Source organism: Dermacentor albipictus, chromosome 6, assembly GCF_038994185.2.
Source record: "Dermacentor albipictus isolate Rhodes 1998 colony chromosome 6, USDA_Dalb.pri_finalv2, whole genome shotgun sequence".
In the NCBI taxonomy this organism is placed as follows: Eukaryota; Metazoa; Arthropoda; class Arachnida; order Ixodida; family Ixodidae; genus Dermacentor; species Dermacentor albipictus.
The window spans coordinates 23,742,862-23,760,514 of record NC_091826.1 but is presented as its reverse complement, the minus strand read 5'-3'; the positions used below and the strand labels follow the sequence as shown (position 1 = coordinate 23,760,514).

The 17,653-nt window shown below is 46.3% G+C and overlaps 1 long non-coding RNA gene across 1 annotated transcript; it reads left to right on the top strand.

Moving 5' to 3' along the window:
* The first annotated feature begins 3,312 nt into the window (after positions 1–3,312).
* Positions 3,313–11,865, top strand: LOC139046805 (uncharacterized). Its single transcript, XR_011506935.1, has 3 exons — positions 3,313–3,507; positions 10,024–10,198; positions 11,652–11,865. It is a non-coding gene; the product is annotated as an uncharacterized lncRNA (long non-coding RNA).
* Positions 11,866–17,653: the final 5,788 nt, after the last annotated feature.

The window sequence follows — 17,653 nt, the reverse complement described above, 5'->3', positions numbered from 1 at the left end:
GCTCACGCACATCCCGAGTCAGACACTTGACATCAAAGTCATGTCTCGGCGAGGCTAGAGAAATAAAAGTTGTTACAAGCGAACAATACGGTAGGCTTTTTGCGTTGCGAATGTGTCGGCATAGAAGCGGGAAGCTGCTCTGCGGCACACTTGCCGCTTCGATGTGTTTTGCTAAGTCGAAGAAGAAACCAAAACATGTATCCGGATGGAGGACTGTTAGCATCACAACATTAGACAGTTTTAGTTACACGTACGTAGAGGCTTCACGTACGCAAACGTGAAAAGCCTATGTACCTTACGATATTGCCGGCTTTGTCTCTCAACGCACACATATGATTCTTGCCTATTCCTAGTTTCTTCTTCACTGTTTTTAGGCTTCCTCCTTTCCTGAGAGCCTGTTCAATTCTATCCATATTATAGTTCCTGATGTCCGCTGTCTTACGCTTGTTGATTAACTTAGAAAGTTCTGCCAGTTCTATTCTAGCTGTAGGGTTAGAGGCTTTCATACATTGGCGTTTCTTGACCAGACCTTTCTTCTCCTGCGATAGCTTACTGGTTTCCTGTCTAACGGCGTTACCACCGACTTCTATTGCGCACTCCTTAATGATGCCCATGAGATTGTCGTTCATTGCTTCAACACTAAGGTCCTCTTCCTGAGTTAAAGCCGAATACCTGTTCTGTAGCTTGATCCGGAATTCCTCTAGTTTCCCTCTTACCGTTAACTCATTGATTGGCTTCTTGTGTACCAGTTTCTTCCGTTCCCACCTCAAGTCTAGGCTAATTCGAGTTCTTACCATCCTATGGTCACTGCAGCGTACCTTGCCGAGCACGTCTACATCTTGTATGATGCCAGGGTTCGCGCAGAGTATGAAGTTGATTTCATTTCTAGTCTCACCATACGGGCTCCTCCACGTCCACTTTCGACTAACCCGCTTGCGGAAAGAGGTATTCATTATCCGCATATTATTCTGTTCTGCAAATTCTACTAATAATTCTCCTCCGCTATTCCTAGAGCCTATGCCATATTCCCCCACTGACTTGTCTCCAGCCTGCTTCTTGCCTACCCTGGCATTGAAGTCGCCCATCAGTATAGTGTATTTTGTTTTGACTTTACCCATCGCCGATTCCACGTCTTCATAAAAGCTTTCGACTTCCTGGTCATCATGACTGCATGTAGGGCATAGACTTGTACCACCTTCAATTTGTACCTCTTATTAAGTTTCACAACAAGACCTGCCACCCCCTCGTTAATGCTATAGAATTCCTGTATGTTACCAGCTATTTCCTTATTAATCAGGAATCCGACTCCTAGTTCTCGTCTCTCCGCTAAGCCCCGGTAACACAGTACATGCCCGCTTTTTAGCACTGTATATGCTTCTTTTGTCCTCCTAACCTCACTGAGCCCTATTATATCCCATTTACTACCCTCTAATTCCTCCAATAACACTGCTAGACTCGCCTCACTAGATAGCGTTCTAACGTTAAACGTTGCCAGGTTCAGATTCCGATGGATTCCAAAGATTCAATTATTATGGTACCTTAATTACTATACAGTAAAAGCTCGTTAATTCTAACCGCAAGGGGAAGCCGCTTCAGTTCGAATTAACGAAAGTTCGAACTAACGAAAGTGAAGCAGAGCAACAGTACACTGCCATTTGGAAGCAGTAGCGCATGTCAGAAACGTGGCGTGTCAGAAAGTGATGGCGTGTGCCGCGGGCACACGCCACCTTCAAGTCGAAACTCTGGTTCCGACTGTGCCACACCACCGATGTCCACCGAAACGAACGTTAGCCGAGGCCTAATGCCATCACAATGAATCACGACGGCCGATCCCTCCTAAGCTGAAAACAGAGGTGCACAACCGATGAAGACTGCCGAGGCAAAGACGCTGAACATGTGAAGGTGGCGAAGGCCCTGATTCGTTGGTTCTTGATTGCAAGCGCAGCTGCGACGTACTTGATTAGCTGTGTTTTGGCACTTGCCGTGCCATCTACACACAACATTAGCAGCTGTACAAGATTTGCAAAGCCGCCGAGATTCGAAACGGGCGAGAAGTCTCGGAGGTTACGTAGAACGGAGAGGCGGCAGCCGCCGCTGCCTTCTGGCTGACCCCGCGTCGGTTAGATTTTTTTCCGATTTTGCCTTCTCTCGCCATTCTCTCCGTTTCGGAGGCAATACAGCCTTGTGTGTAGGCAGTAAGCGCGTTTCTCTGGCCGTGTGCCAGGCGAGCGTAGTTCGAATTATCCGTGAGGGAACCTTCTCACGTTCGAATTAACGGACTTTTTTATACATAGACTTCTGTGGAGCTTGGCCGGACCAAATCGTACAGTTCGAATTATCCATAAATTCGAATTATTGAAGTTCAAATTAACGAGCTTTCACTGTATGTGTATTACATTCGATTACTTCAAAAAAATCTCAGAAGTTCTCTTAAGTTCGCTTTCAATTGAATGACAGTTAGTCTCTTTCTCAGGATTGGGATCAAGTTCAGGTCTTTTTGAACCTTTTCAGTGCAAGTGGTTGGACACAGGCGCGTTTACATGCAGTTTTTTTTAGCAGTCCACAGGAAACACCAGGACGTTGAAAGGGTTACGGTGTTAGCGAGGCTATGTCATCTAAGTGACGATTACACAAAAGTACGACAAAAAATGAAAACACTAATTCGGCGTTGAAATCCTGGTATCAGCAAGATTATGGGCAAAAACGACATGGTTAATCTTGTTTCCGCTGACAAAATATATATATATATATCTGATGAAATATAGCATAAGAACCGTGAAATAAGTTCAAAAGGTCAAAAGGAAGGATGTTTACGGCGGATGACTTTTAGATATCGGAGCTCACGCGTTGAGTGGTTTGGACATCTACTGTCTGCTGTCGCGCCGCGTCTGGCACAGAATGACAGTTGTCGTGTGATCCTCGTGCCCAAACAAGCTTTCGTGGTGACTTGCGTGAACAGAAGTAGACATTTTCACTTTCATGTCATGTCACGCCGAGAAGTTTTGGGCGCCATCTTTTTTTATATAACTTTTCATTTTTCTTAGGAGCGGAGGAGGACCGATTCTCGCAAGCGATTATTATTGCTGTGTTTGTTCGCTCCGAGACAAAGTCTAGCAATCCTTCACCAAGGCTCTTGTCGCTAAAGGTTGTCCGCTACGTTTCTGCTTTTTCCTCGAGTGCGATCTTTCGTTACGCGACCGCGTGACAGCGTCAAATACAAGAATCACGGAAGGGTGACGTGTTTGTTTCTGTCGCGGTCAACGTGATGGCGTACGAGTGACACAGAAGTATAAGAGACCCTTTGGCAGGAGTCGTGATCCTGTTAACTTTTGTCCGCCTTTTGCGAATGCAAGTTCACTGGTAAAGATGACACTGTTATCGATAAGCTTCGTTGCTCTGTATCTAGCAGTACTCACGCTCCAAACAACGGCCAACGACGACTGATACCAAAGGCGTGTGACAAGTCCCACATTCAACGGAATCGCCGAAACACGGAAGAAACATCGGGTTAGTATATAATTCGGTCCAAGTAGCAATAAGTATATGAAAATGATATCACCTTGGATATATATTACCTAGTATATGCTTGTGCCACCATGGAGTTCCAAACGAATCGATCGAGGGTAAGCAATGCATGGGAAGATGCAGCCAAGAGCCAACTTATCTTTACAAATGGCCTTACAGAAACAAGTATCCAACCTCGAAGAAGACGATTATTTTAGTAAAAGCGTTGTCATTGGACTGAGACTTCCATGAAACTTGGTGCTGGGCTAGTTGGTGATGCATTCTTTAAAACTGATGGTAGCGCTAAAAAGGACGGACACACGTTGAAAAGACGACACGACGTCGTGTCATCTTTTCCCCGTGTGTTCGTCCTTTTTAGCGCTACCATCAGTTTTAAAGACTGAGACTGCCCTTGCTCGATCATGGTCTATCCATGCAAGTATCTTTTTTTTTTAATTTCCTGTGAGCTATTTGAAGATGTACAGCATATCCTAAGCTCGGAGAGGGTTGCTCCGTGCGCAAAAACAACCGTGAATTACTAGTGGAATGGTATGACGAGTATATTTTATTGGCATGCGTATACTGTTTATGTTTTTTCTGAAGAGCGCTTTTCCCCGGCTAACCAATGTTAGGAAGTTATCGCTCTTTCTTGAAAGGAAAACGCAGGACAATTTTTATGACAAGTGTGCACGCGTCAACTGCCACCGACATTCCCCGTGTTACCCTCGGGGTTGAAAGCTAGGCCGTTCAAGCAACGAAATCTCTCTCTCTCTCTCATATATATATATATATATATATATATATATATATATATATATATATATATATATATATATATATATATATATATATATATATATATATACAGGTAGGCCGTATCTACTTTTTTCTCCGAGAGCCACACCACCAGGCCCCAAAGGGGCGATGATGAGTATGTACAGGTGAGATTATGAAGCGTATGCATGATGCTCACACTAATTTCCCCGCGCGCGCAAGCGGCCAGCCAGGCCGCGACTTAGCCAGGTGGGAAACGCCGAACGAATTCTTTGAGACGCGAAACGTGAACGATCTCCGAACCATGATAACGATGGTCCGAAGTAACGTCTACGGGAGTAAAGTGATAGTTCACGGGGGATGTTTGTTCGTTAATAATGTAGGGTCCAAGGAAGTGGCATTCAAACTTCTCACACAGACCGGGTGCACGAATGGGCATCCAAAGGAGCACTTCCTCTCCAGGACGAAAGGAGACGTCGCGATGAGAGATGTCGTAATGGTGCTTGCCATCTAGCTGACCGACTTCTGTGTTTAAGCGAACACGTTGAAGGTATTCCTTAAGTCTCGAGACGAACTGCTCAGGTATACTTGCCGAAGTGTTAGTTCGGGCATTGAAGAAAGCAGCGTCGATGGTGAATGTCAGTGAACGGCCATAAACTAAGTAAACGGGTGAGTACCCCGTAGTTCGATGGATAGCGGTGTTGTGAGCAAACGTCACAAAAGATAAAAGTTTGGCCCAGTTTCGTGGTTCGGCCCGATATACATTTGGCCCAATAACATATCGATAACATATATAGTGTGCGATGAAATCGTTGTTAAGCCATTTGTTTGAGAGTGATATGCGGATGTTGTCTTATGAACTGTGTAACAAGCTCCGAGTACTTCTTCGATCACTGTTGACATGAAAGTCTTGCCGCGGTCACTTAACAGTACACGAGGTGCACCATGACGCAGCACAATGGCATCCAGAGAAAAGGTGGCAACGTCTTAGGCCGAACTAGAGCGTAGAGGTGCGGTCTCTGTGTAACGTGTGAGATAGTCAACAGCCGTCACGATCCATCGATGACCTGCCGGCGTTATGGGCAGATGGCCGACTAGGTCTATCCCAACGATGGCAAAGGGTGTCTCGGGACATGGGACGGCCTGTAAAAGGCCAGCAGGAGGCGAAGTCGGTCGTTTCCACCGTTGACACTGGACGCAAGAAGCGACGTACTTGGCCACAAAGGTAGACCTGCCTGGTCGAAAGAAACGGCTCCTAACACGGTGGTATGTTTTCTGGAAACCCTAATGGCCAACAGATGTGTCGTCGTGAAAGCCTTCAAGGACTTGTGTGCGCAGCGAACCTGAAGGAATAGGTACTCAGGGGTGTCCATCGGAGTTGTAAATGTAGCGGTGCAGCACATCGTTGTCGAGCTTAAATAGTTGCAGTTGTAGACGTAATCTAGCATTTGGTGCAGAAGTAGTTCCGCACAGGCGTTGGATAATGCTGTTGCAGTAGGGATCAGACCGTTGACACGAGGTGAGCTGAGAGACGCGATTGGAAGATAATGTGCCAGTAACCGCTAGAGGTAATGACGGAAGTGGAGACTTAGTCTCATTATCAAGTGGCGAGAAATGGAGAGATGTACTCGAAGATCATAGTGGCAGGGGGCAGCGAGAGAGAGCGTCGGCATCTTGAGCCTTTTTCCCAGACTTGTAGACAACGTCAAAATCGTACTCTTGTAAACGGACCACCCAGTGACCAAGGTGTCCAGAAAAATTTTTCACTGACGACAACAAGCATAAGGCGTGGTGGTCGGTTATGACCGTGAAGTGGCGTCCGTAAAGATATGGTCGAAATTTTTGCGTGGATTAAACGACTGCGAGGCATTCCTGCTATGTGATCTAGTCGTTCTTTTTGGCAGCCGTTAATGCGCGACTGGCATAGGCAACAACTCTGTCTCGTGAGGTGGTATCATACTGTAGAAGGACAGCACCGATCCCATAGCCACTAGCTTCGGTGTGCAAACAAGTTGGTGCGTTCTCATCGAAGTGACAGAGGACAGGGTCTGTGGTTAATGCTTGCTTGAAGGCTTGGAAAGAAAGTTCGCAATCGTCTGTCCGAGGGAAAGCAGTGCCCGACGTGAGCAACTTGTGCAGAGGCGACGCCATAGCAGCAAAATGACTGATGAAGCGGTGGAAGTACGATGCCAGGCCCAAGAAACCTCCTAATTGTTTTTGATTTTCAGGGCGAGGGAAGCGAAGCACGGCAGCAGCCTTGTCGGGATCTGGTCGAACGCCATCTTTACTGATAAGGTGACCCAACACTATCATGTTCTTTCTGGCAAAATGGCATTTCTTTGTGCTGAGTTGGAGTTCAACGTTGGAATTGCACGCGAAAACTTCGTTCAAACGCTCAAGGTGCTGACGAAAAGCTGCAGAAAAAATAACGATGTCATCTAAATAACACAGAAAGGTCCTTCGCTTAAGGCAGCGTAAAACTGTGTCGATCATCCGTTCAAATGTTGCAGGAGCATTACATAAACCGAAGGGCGTGACGGTGAACATGTAAAGTCCGTCTGGTGTTGCAAAGACGGTCTTATCCTTGTCCGCTTCGCACATGGGGATTTGCCAGTACCCAGATCGGAGGTCTAGGCTTGAGAAATATTCTGCACCCTGGAGGGAGTCAATGGCATCGTCGATTCTCGGCATCGGATATATATGTCTTTACGCGTGATCTTATTAAGGGCTCGATAATCAACGCAAAATTGTACAGAGCCGTCTTTCTTGCGAACCAACACAACAGCAGACGAACAAAAAGTGGGCCATGCCGAATGATGCCGCTTTTGAGCATGTCATCAACGTTATCCGCAATGACTTTCTGTTCTCCGGAAGACACGCGATACGGGCGGCGGCGTACAATCGAACTGCCTTCGGTTTTGATGCGATGTACTGCGATGGAAGTGCGCCCCAGAAGCTTGAAGGGAACGTCAAATAAGGTGCGGTGTTTTTGCAGTAGTGCTAAAAGGTCTTCTTTCTGCGCAGCAGTTATATCAGGATTTATCGCGGCCGCTAAAGCAGCGGCAGCAGTATGATCATCAGTTGTGGTAGACAAAGGTGATGATTCGGTGTGAAGCGGTACCAGCGAAAGAGGTTCCGTGTCACTAAAGCAAGTCACAGTGGTGCCCTGGGAGAGCACAACTGGCGAAGAAGTAGGGTTACTAACAGTGGCGAACGCTCTATCACCCTGAAACCACACCAGACTAAGGGTAAGGCTAAGCCCACCAGAAATGCAGCTACCGCTCGTCGGAAGGAACACATCACCGTTAACAATAGTGTCGGAGGTCGGTGGGAGAATATGCTCATTGCCCACGGGAATGAAACAGTCGGTAGACGTGACGAAACGTAGGCTGTGAGCATCGACGGCGGACGAAGATTCAGTGTCCGTCATATGAATAGTTCGCTGACGGCAAGAGATGAAAGCGGAGGCCGGACAGAAAGTCCCATCCCAAAATCATCGCGTAGGTGCACGAAGATAGCACGACAAACTCAATGTGGTGAAGGATGCCATCAATGAAAACGCACGCAGTGCAAACACCTGAGGGCTGATCAAGAACTGCATTAGCACAACGAAGGGGAAGGCCATTATACCACGTCATCACCTTTCGCAATAGAGAACACAAGTCAGTACTAATAACGGAAAGCGATGCACCTGTGTAAACCAAGGCAATACATACCCCCATTTAAGCAGACTACATGCAATACACCCTACACTATATTCATACAGATGTCCCCTTTGTAACGATTACGCCTCCCTAGCTCACACCACATGGGCGTGCCCTAACGTGAAGGCAGCCGCGCAAATACCAAACCCCACACCCGAGCAATGGGAGGCCGTCCTGACTAGTTCGGACCCTCGTAACCAGCTGCAACTGGTGCGGCGGGCCCGGGAGACCGCAAAGCCGCAGGAGCCCTGGACTAAAGGCGCCTCCCGCACAAGCAGAAAGAAACCTGCTTGTCCTTTCCTTTTTTAATAACTGTTTCTCCTCCTCCTCCTCCTCCTTGGTTCGGACACCTTCAAGACACACCAAAAGTACATTTGACGGGCGCACCGGAGGAGTTTCACGTTGTCCAAAAGATGCAGCTTTATCTTAGTTTTCCGGGCGGGGATTGGAAGACGAAGTAGTCGGTCGAAGAGGGGAAGAGGAACGCCGCATCGGTGATGGAGAGCGACGAAGCGGGAAACGCAATCAACCGCCAGCGTAACAGATGCGGAACATCGTGGATAATAATCGTAATAAGAACGCCGACGTTGTGGTACAGAGCCAGAAAACTCATCCCTTTCAAACCCGCCATAGCCACGCCTTTTATCTTGCTGACGGCGTCGGAAAAATCTTGAAATATGGCCAAGGATGCCGCAATAGTAGCAAACCGGTCGAGGTGGGCTCCATCCGTTGTAAGAAGGAAGAGGCGGTGGTCTTGTAGTGATAGGATTCAGGGACCCGTGTGGTGCAGGTGCCTGGTGTGGTGGCTGCTGGGAGGGTGGCACTGCAGAGTCAACCCGAGCGTACGCTGGCGTAGGGTTAGGGCGCGGGCTCGGGACATGTGGACAGGTCACGGCAGCTATCTTTTCGCTCACGATATGGCGCAGGCCGCCACCAGGAGGCGTCATGCGGACCTCAGGAGGGTTTGACGAAGCTTGGGCATGCAGTTCCTCATGGTTGATGGAGCGAATCAAGGCACGTAACTCGCTGTGTGGACACCTTGAAATCAGATGTGTCAGGGTGTAAGCACAGCATATGAAGCTCATCGAGACGCTGACACGTACTGATAATGTCTGCGACGGTAGTGGTGTTCAGCCCTATAAGAACATTGAATGCCACAGTCCCAATGCCCTTGAGCAGGCGGCGTACACGGTCACTCTCTGCCATCGAGGTGTTCACGTGGCGGCAGAGGGCGAGGACGTTCTCTATGTACGAAGTGTACGACTCGCCCGAGTACTGAGCACGCTCAGCAAGCTTCTTCTTAGCGATATCGGAGCTGACAGACGAGTTCGCGAAAATCTGGCGTAGGTGGTGTTTAAAAGAGCTCCAGTTGACGAAATCGCGCTCATGATTGTAAAACCAAGTTTTCACGACGCCGGGTAGGTAGAAGGCGACGTGAGCAAGTTTCGCAGATTCGTTGCAGCGGTTAAAGTCACTCACGCGCTCGTATAGCTCCAACCAGTCTTCAACGTCGTCGCCTGGAAGCCCAGCAAATACCGGTGGATCCTTCTGAGGGATGGTGACTGTCCAAGAAGGTGTTCCCGCAGGAGTAGGCAGGGTGGATGTCGTGGTACTGGTCTGCTGGTCTTGCGACAAGGTTGAATGCAGTTGGTAGAGGCGGCGACCCGAGCGGAGCTCCAGGGATGTAGCGTAGGCGAGGCTGGAGAGAGACCGGGAGCGAGAGGGCGAAGGAACCGGACAGCACACGCCACCACTTGTGAGACGAGGTTTAGGCAGCCAGTCTCTTCTTTATTCTCTCGAGTGAGAGCCCCACCACCAGGCCCCAAAACGGTGATGATGAGTATGTACAGGTGAGAATATGAAGCGTATGAATAATGCTCACAATATATATATATATATATATATATATATATATATATATATATATATATATATATATATATATATATATATATATATATATATATATATATATATATATATGTATGTGTGTGTGTGTGTAAGAAGCATCAGATGAAATTTGTTTTCGCTTCGGTTTCAGAAGAAAGTTGGCGAACCTTGTTTGAACAGCGACGAATGCCGGAAAAAACTGTGCTGTGTGCGTCGCAATGGTGGAAGATCATGTCGGCGGCGGGCGAAGTACTGGCAGCGGTGCAGGGAAGATCAAATGAAGGGAGGATACTGCCAGGAATATTGCCCTTGTCTGGAAGGTCAAGGTAAGGAACCAGTCCAAATATTCACTATAAGATGACAGATGGAACAGGTCAGTAGGTGACAACATGAAACAGCGCCTAATCAGTAAGTACGGGCTTGAGGAAATCAGTGCAAAAAATTCAACCATCAGAATACTAAAATAGCAACACTAAGGACAAGGACACATCAGCAGGATCAAAAAGACGATCCACATTTGGATTTCGTATTTACCGGCGCCCTTTGAGATCCATGAAAAGCCAGCCAATCAAACACTACGTTTTCACAGCTAAAATACTACTGCTTTTAGTACTGTTCTATACTAACATTACGGTGCACACTCTAATCAGCAGCACTGGTGCTTAAGCGATAACTCCAGCCCCAGGGTGTCTCAGCTAACTTAACCCAGAGATTGAAAATATACGAATGCGCCGTAGCTCGACGTGGCTTTGTTGTTTGCTGTCGCTTGAAGACACTCGAGTTTTCTTTTTACATTCCGCCTAACTAGATAATTAGTCCTAATTATTTAATCACCTTCTCAAATATTATAATTGCATGAAAAGTGCCAATGAGAAAATTGTAGCCCGACATTAAGAACTTCCGATACAGCTTTCTGCTGCTCCATACGTGCTACATAAAAGTGTTTCTCCGAGCGTGAAAGAAGCCCGCAAATGCACGCAAAATTGCCGCGGGAATGGCCACCCGAGGCACAGAATGGCCGACCAAGACAGCACTGTCTCTGTGTGTCTGTTTCCTTCGACGTCCTCGTTGAGTCACGCTTATACATTCTATCACTGCTGATTTAGTTAGTAAGCGAATGTGTACAAGTTTATGCGGCCGATAAGACTACTATCCTTACTTCGTACAGCTATCTACTATTTTGCTATCACAACCGGTGCTTCGCCTTTCGGGCGTGACTGCGACACTTTTTTTTTTTCAGGACACAGCGTAACAATACAATATCGTCATGGTTTGTAAGTTTCGCGAGTGTCTCTGTACGATCAGGCTTTATCTTCAAAGACCGTAAATTCTTGTATACGAATTAAGGGGCTAATAACGCTGCCAAGCTCAAGATTTGTGTGCGATTGCCTTAAAAGAAATTTCGATGCGCGTTCAGGAACATCTGGCAGTGGTAAGAATCTCTATACATTAATGCGGAATACTGGGCATGTGAGTATGTCACAAGAAAACAAAGGCAAATAATTTGTATATCTATCAATCAGGAGAGTGACATACCAAATCACACAGATGAAAACAAGCAATGCACCTGTTGGGGGAACATAGGGTGACTTCCTTTGCACATGAGACAAAGTGAAGACTTGACTGCAACAAGTATTAAGCATTATATATTGTTTGCCACTAGACCATTTATGTATCTGCTGTGGTACATAACGAATTGTAACACAGTAAGGTACATTTTAATGTCTGCATCCTTTTTTGGTGAAGTTCCTATCTACATAATTGGTTTCTGCGTTTCAGGCGAATGCCACATGCTCCCCAAGAAAAACTATGGGATATGCTATGAATAGCGCTCGCTTATGTGATCATTATCTCTGAACATATGTTTCCACGTCGATTCATCACGTCATTTGCCACGACTCGGGCCTACTTCAAGTAGTTCCTCCCCCACCCTCTATTCCATTGCCCCTTCCCTTTAAAGAGGAATAAATAATGTTTTTCATCGTCATCATAATCATCATCATCATAACCAATATCATCATCAGGGTAAATAAAAGAACTGCATGTAGGTGGCTTTGCAGAGTAAAATCATTAGGTCGATGTTCCCAATAACAATGTCACGGTAAGAGCAAGGCCATCTGTCACCCAACATAAAAAAGAAGTCACATTTATCTGCCTAAGAGTGACTTTTCTGTGCCCTTTCCCATTCAAAGATAAAAGAAAAGTAGAAATGGGCTCATTAACCGAAGGAGCAACATATTGCATAATATGTGCTACACCTAAACGAAACCTATAGTCCAGTGACTATTCTTAAGACTTTTCGGTTTGGTTCTAAATAATCTTCAAATAAAGTAAAAAAATATTTCTTTCTTAAAATGAACTGCCAATTTTTGACGCTACAAATGTAATAAAACTGCATATGAAATTTGTTAACTGCATTTTACGGTGCACAAAACGAGAAAAAGTCGTACATCATACATCGCCATGAAATATGTTCATATTTATAAAAGAGCATCTGCAAAACTGATCTAAACGAAGTGACACTTCCCCTGACACAAATCGTACTACTAAAATGAAATATCCGAGGACATCTAAGCACTTGTTCATGCAAAAGCATTAATGTCCATTTGAAAGCCGCTGAGCGGTCCCCCAAGTTATAACGTTCTTCTGGGCAAGCGAGCATGTTGAGATGCTTGGCGTGTTTTGATTTGGCCTTGCCGAGGCGCAGGGAGAACGCAGGCGAGAGCTTGCGAGGACAAGGAACTCGCGTATAGCACAGCCTTCCGAGAGTGAGAGCGAGGGTGACGTGGCGTCGCTGCGGTGCCCTCTCCCCTCACGCAACGCCTGGTGCGCTAACGCAGCAGGAGGTGTTCCCATTGGCCCGCTCTGCTCTGCGGAGGCGGGCTCGTGACGCGGCGTCGCAGCCAATCACAAGGCGAATTTTGGCGCCGTTTCGGTGCTACAAACAGGGGCGGGCTTTTTCGCTCAACGGGCCATTGGACGCTTTCGCATCAACATGACGTTAATTCTCAGCGGTCACCTAAGCTTACGGAAAGCGTCAACTGGAGTAGAAGTGCATTGTTATAAATAGAAAGTTTATTCCTCTTTCGCGCAGTGCAACACATTGCAGGGAAGAGGGCATACTGGGCAATAAAAGCTGCTAAATGCAGCTTGAGGTAGGACCCAGTGCCTGAGGTACACATGAACAGCAATGGGTGGGTATACGCAAGATTTACATGCAACATTTCTCAACGGAATATCAATACATAGCGTATTCATACACTACAAAAAAAGAAGAGAAAACTGAATACTGAAAGAGAAACAGAAGGAAAAACTGAGCCCGTATTCCTCGAAGCTGGTTCTCGCAAGAGTTACTTACTCTTGCGAGTTAATTACTCGCAAGAGTTTATACGTACGATTTCAGAAATAGCTGACGTTAATGCTGCAGTTACATGCCCCTAAAATTAACATCTCGATTATTAAGTGACATCAGGTAAAAATAATTATTGTATTGACAACTACGGCACACGGAAATTCAGATGTCCATTGCTACGAAGCTGGGTCAAAAAATGAAATGATTGCAAATCCAACATTTGCAATAATCAAATGCAGTCGCCTTTATGCCGCACACTGTAGTTAGTGCGCACCGTGTCGGAAGTACAAAACCAGCAGTGTCGACAAAACCTGCTCTTTTCTCACGATGGTTTTTACAGGCACCATATTTCCCCCCGATCCTGTTGAACTCGATGAAGTTAGGTCCAGACGGGCAACGTGACCCCTGTATCCCCGTTTCTCTGACAAGGGCATTTCATACTGAACGTACACGATTGTCAATCTCTTGTAACCTTCCAGGAGGTTTTAACTCTGGTTAACCTCCCTGCCTTTCTCTCATTTGCATCTCTCTCTCTCTCAAAGGGTTGAAGCGTTCATGTTTGGTGTCTCCGTGTGTGCGTGTTTTTTTGTCAACGCTTTTCTTTCTGTTCTCTTTCTAACCCCCATCTCCCTTCCCCAGTGTAGGGTAGCAAACCGGAGACTGATATCTGATTAACCTCCCCGCCTTTCCTCTTCATATCTCTCTCGCTCTCTTTCTCTCTTCAAGGGGTTTATCAAAGAGGTTTATTGAAGAACAGCGCAGACTGGCTGGTTGAAGAGCGGGCATTTATATATGTACACATTGCTACATACTCAGTGACGCAAGTTGGTCCGACAGTCGGTTTCGAACCCAGTTTCCTCGGCACAGCTAGCTACCCGATGCTCTACCGAATAGAACACGGTCTACTCAGTCACCCACGTTGACTGCAAAACGATTATGTGTGGGCAATCGGCGAAACAAACAGACAGGCATACCGAATATAGGGTGAAGTTTCCGAAGAATCCTAATCGCGTAAAAATATATACGTGTCCAATCGTGGGTTAGCGGTAAGAGGGAAAATAGAGGAATTCCAGATCAAGCTACAGAACAGGTATTCAGCTCTAACTCAGGAAGAGGACCTTAGTGTTGAAGCAATGAACGACAATCTTGTGGGCATCGTTAAAGAGTGTGCAATGGAAGTCGGTGGTAACTCCGTTAGGCAGGATACCAGCAAACTATCGCAAGAGACGAAAGATCTGATCAAGAAACGCCAATGTATGAAAGCATCTAACCCTACAGCTAGAATAGAACTGGCAGAACTTTCGAAGTTAATCAACAAGCGTAAGACAGCTGACATAACGAAGTATAATATGGATAGAATTGAACATGCTCTCAGGAACGGAGGAAGCCTAAAAACAGTGAAGAAGAAACTAGGAATTGGCAAGAATCAGATGTATGCGTTAAGAGACAAAGCCGGCAATATCATTACTAATATGGATGAGATAGTTAAAGTGGCTGAGGAGTTCTATAGAGATTTATACAGTACCAGCGGCACCCACGACGATAATGGAAGAGAAAATAGTCTAGAGGAATTCGAAATCCCGAAGGTAACGCCGGAAGAAGTAAAGAAAGCCTTCGGAGATATGCAAAGGGGGAAGGCAGCTGGGGAGGATCAGGTAACAGCAGATTTGTTGAAGGATGGTGGACAGATTGTTCTAGAGAAACTGGCCACCCTGTATACGCAATGCCTCATGACCTCGAGCGTACCGGAATCACGGAAGAACGCTAACATAATCCTAATCCATAAGAAAGGGGACGCCAAAGACTTGAAAAATTATAGACCGATCAGCTTACTGTTCGTTGCCTACAAAGTATTTACTAAGGTAATTGCAAATAGAATCAGGAACACCTTAGACTTCTGTCAACCAAAGGACCAGGCAGGATTCCGTAAAGGCTACTCAACAATAGACCATATTCACACTATCAATCAAGTGATAGAGAAATGTGCAGAATATAACCAACCCTTATATATAGCTTTCATTGATTACGAGAAAGCGTTTGATTCAGTCGAAACCTCAGCAGTCATGGAGGCATTACGGAATCAGGGTGTAGACGAGCCGTATGTAAAAATACTGAACGATATCTATAGCGGCTCCACAGCCACCGTAGTCCTCCATAAAGAAAGCAACAAAATCCCAATGAAGAAAGGCGTCAGGCAGGGAGACACGATCTCTCCAATGCTATTCACAGCGTGTTTACAGGAGGTATTCAGAGACCTGGATTGGGAAGAATTGGGGATAAAAGTTAATGGAGAATACCTTAGTAACTTGCGATTCGCTGATGATATTGCCTTGCTTAGTAACTCAGGGGACCAATTGCAATGCATGCTCACTGACCTGGAGAGGCAAAGCAGAAGAGTGGGTCTAAAAATTAATCTGCAGAAAACTAAAGTAATGCTTAACAGTCTCGGGAGAGAACAGCAATTTACAATAGGCAGCGAGGCACTGGAAGTCGTAAGGGAATACATCTACTTAGGGCAGGTAGTGACGGCGGATCCGGATCATGAGACGGAAATAATCAGAAGAATAAGAATGGGCTGGGGTGCGTTTGGGAGGCATTCCCAAATCATGAACAGCAGGTTGCCATTATCCCTCAAGAGAAAAGTGTATAATAGCTGTGTCTTACCAGTACTCACCTACGGGGCAGAAACCTGGAGGCTTACGAAAAGGGTTCTACTCAAATTGAGGACGACACAACGAGCTATGGAAAGAAGAATGATAGGTGTAACGTTAAGGGATAAGAAAAGAGCAGATTGGGTGAGGGAACAAACGCGAGTTAATGACATCTTAGTTGAAATCAAGAAAAAGAAATGGGCGTGGGCAGGACACGTAATGAGGAGGGAAGATAACCGATGGTCATTAAGGGTTACGGACTGGATCCCAAGGGAAGGGAAGCGTAGCAGGGGGCGGCAGAAAGTTAGGTGGGCGGATGAGATTAAGTTTGCAGGCACGGCATGGCCACAATTAGTACATGACCGGGGTTGTTGGAGAAGCATGGGAGAGGCCTTTGCCCTGCAGTGGGCGCAACCAGCCTGATGATGATGATGATGATGATGAATCGTGGGATCATACCTAAGCCTTCCACCAAATCAACCCGATGCTCTAGCCATTAGGCCGGAACCGCATTTTTTTTTCTTCTTCAAGGCATGGGAGTGAAATCAGTCTTGAACAGAGAAAGCACTAGAAGGTATGAAGGTAGCTTCGAACTATTTCGCTTTTCATCACTTTTTTTTTTTGCTTTCAATAGATAACAGAGTGCTGTCACTCATTACAGGCCTATTCCCCCTGCTGTAATGGCCTTTAAGAGACGGTGCTGGTAGCTAATAAATAAATAAATAAATAAATAAATAAATAAATAAATAAATAAATAAATAAATTGTAATTAAGAACGGCTCTAGAAAGTGCCATCGTCATGGCGTGTCGCGCGGCGTCAGACCTCGTCACAAACGTCGTCACAAAAATAAATAAAAATGAACTATGAAAACAATTAAGCAAACACAAGAGCCGCTGAAGAAAGATGTACTATTACGTCCAGAACTATTTTTTTCTGCTTTCCCGAAATTCCTGTGACCCACCATATGCTGCGTTTGTGTCGCCTGACCTGCGCATAGCCTTTGGCGCTGAATGAGGGACAGGCATGCTGAAACACTGCGGAGCATCAGATCCTTCTCTTCAGGAATCTGCCGCTGATGTTCGCATGCATACCCAGCTCAAGGCCCACTGCCGGGCAGGATTTCCCTATATGAGGCCACAATCGCACACATTCAACTCTCGTGCAAGGCGCGCACGTCACACATCTTAGCACGTACTACGGCACGTGCGCGTGTGTTTTGATTACGGTCAAAGCGAAGGAGCGAAAGGAGCGAATAATCGCCAACGTTACCCCTGCATTCCCGCTGCGTCACGTTTTATAGACACAGTTTTTAAGAGGGAGAGGCGGGCTAGTTTGTGGTCGATATTAGAGTGCATCATGTAACGGCGCAAACTATAACGGACAAAGAAGGAATCCGCGCCGGTCCTGTGTGTTTCGTTCTTCGTCCGTTGTAGTTAGCGCGGTTACATGATGCATTCCAGTATAGAAAGAGGTCATTTATAAAAAAAGTGAGACCGTTCCGGGTTCTCCAAGTCTTTCGTCGTTCCAACAAGCGCTGGCAGAGACGCTGTGTTAGACTGCACCACCTCCTGTATCGACCCGCATTCCCCTCAATGTTTCCTTCCACGTACCTTGCCACGCTCCGCCGCTTCTATGTCCACTACGGTAGACGTACAGCTGCCCATTCTGCGGCGACCTCGCCACACTTTACCATACCTCCTGGGCATGTCCCATGCCTTCCCCCCAACCACCTATGTTGCTGGTTAGCCAGCTAGCTGAAAAATGCTTCACCTAGCAT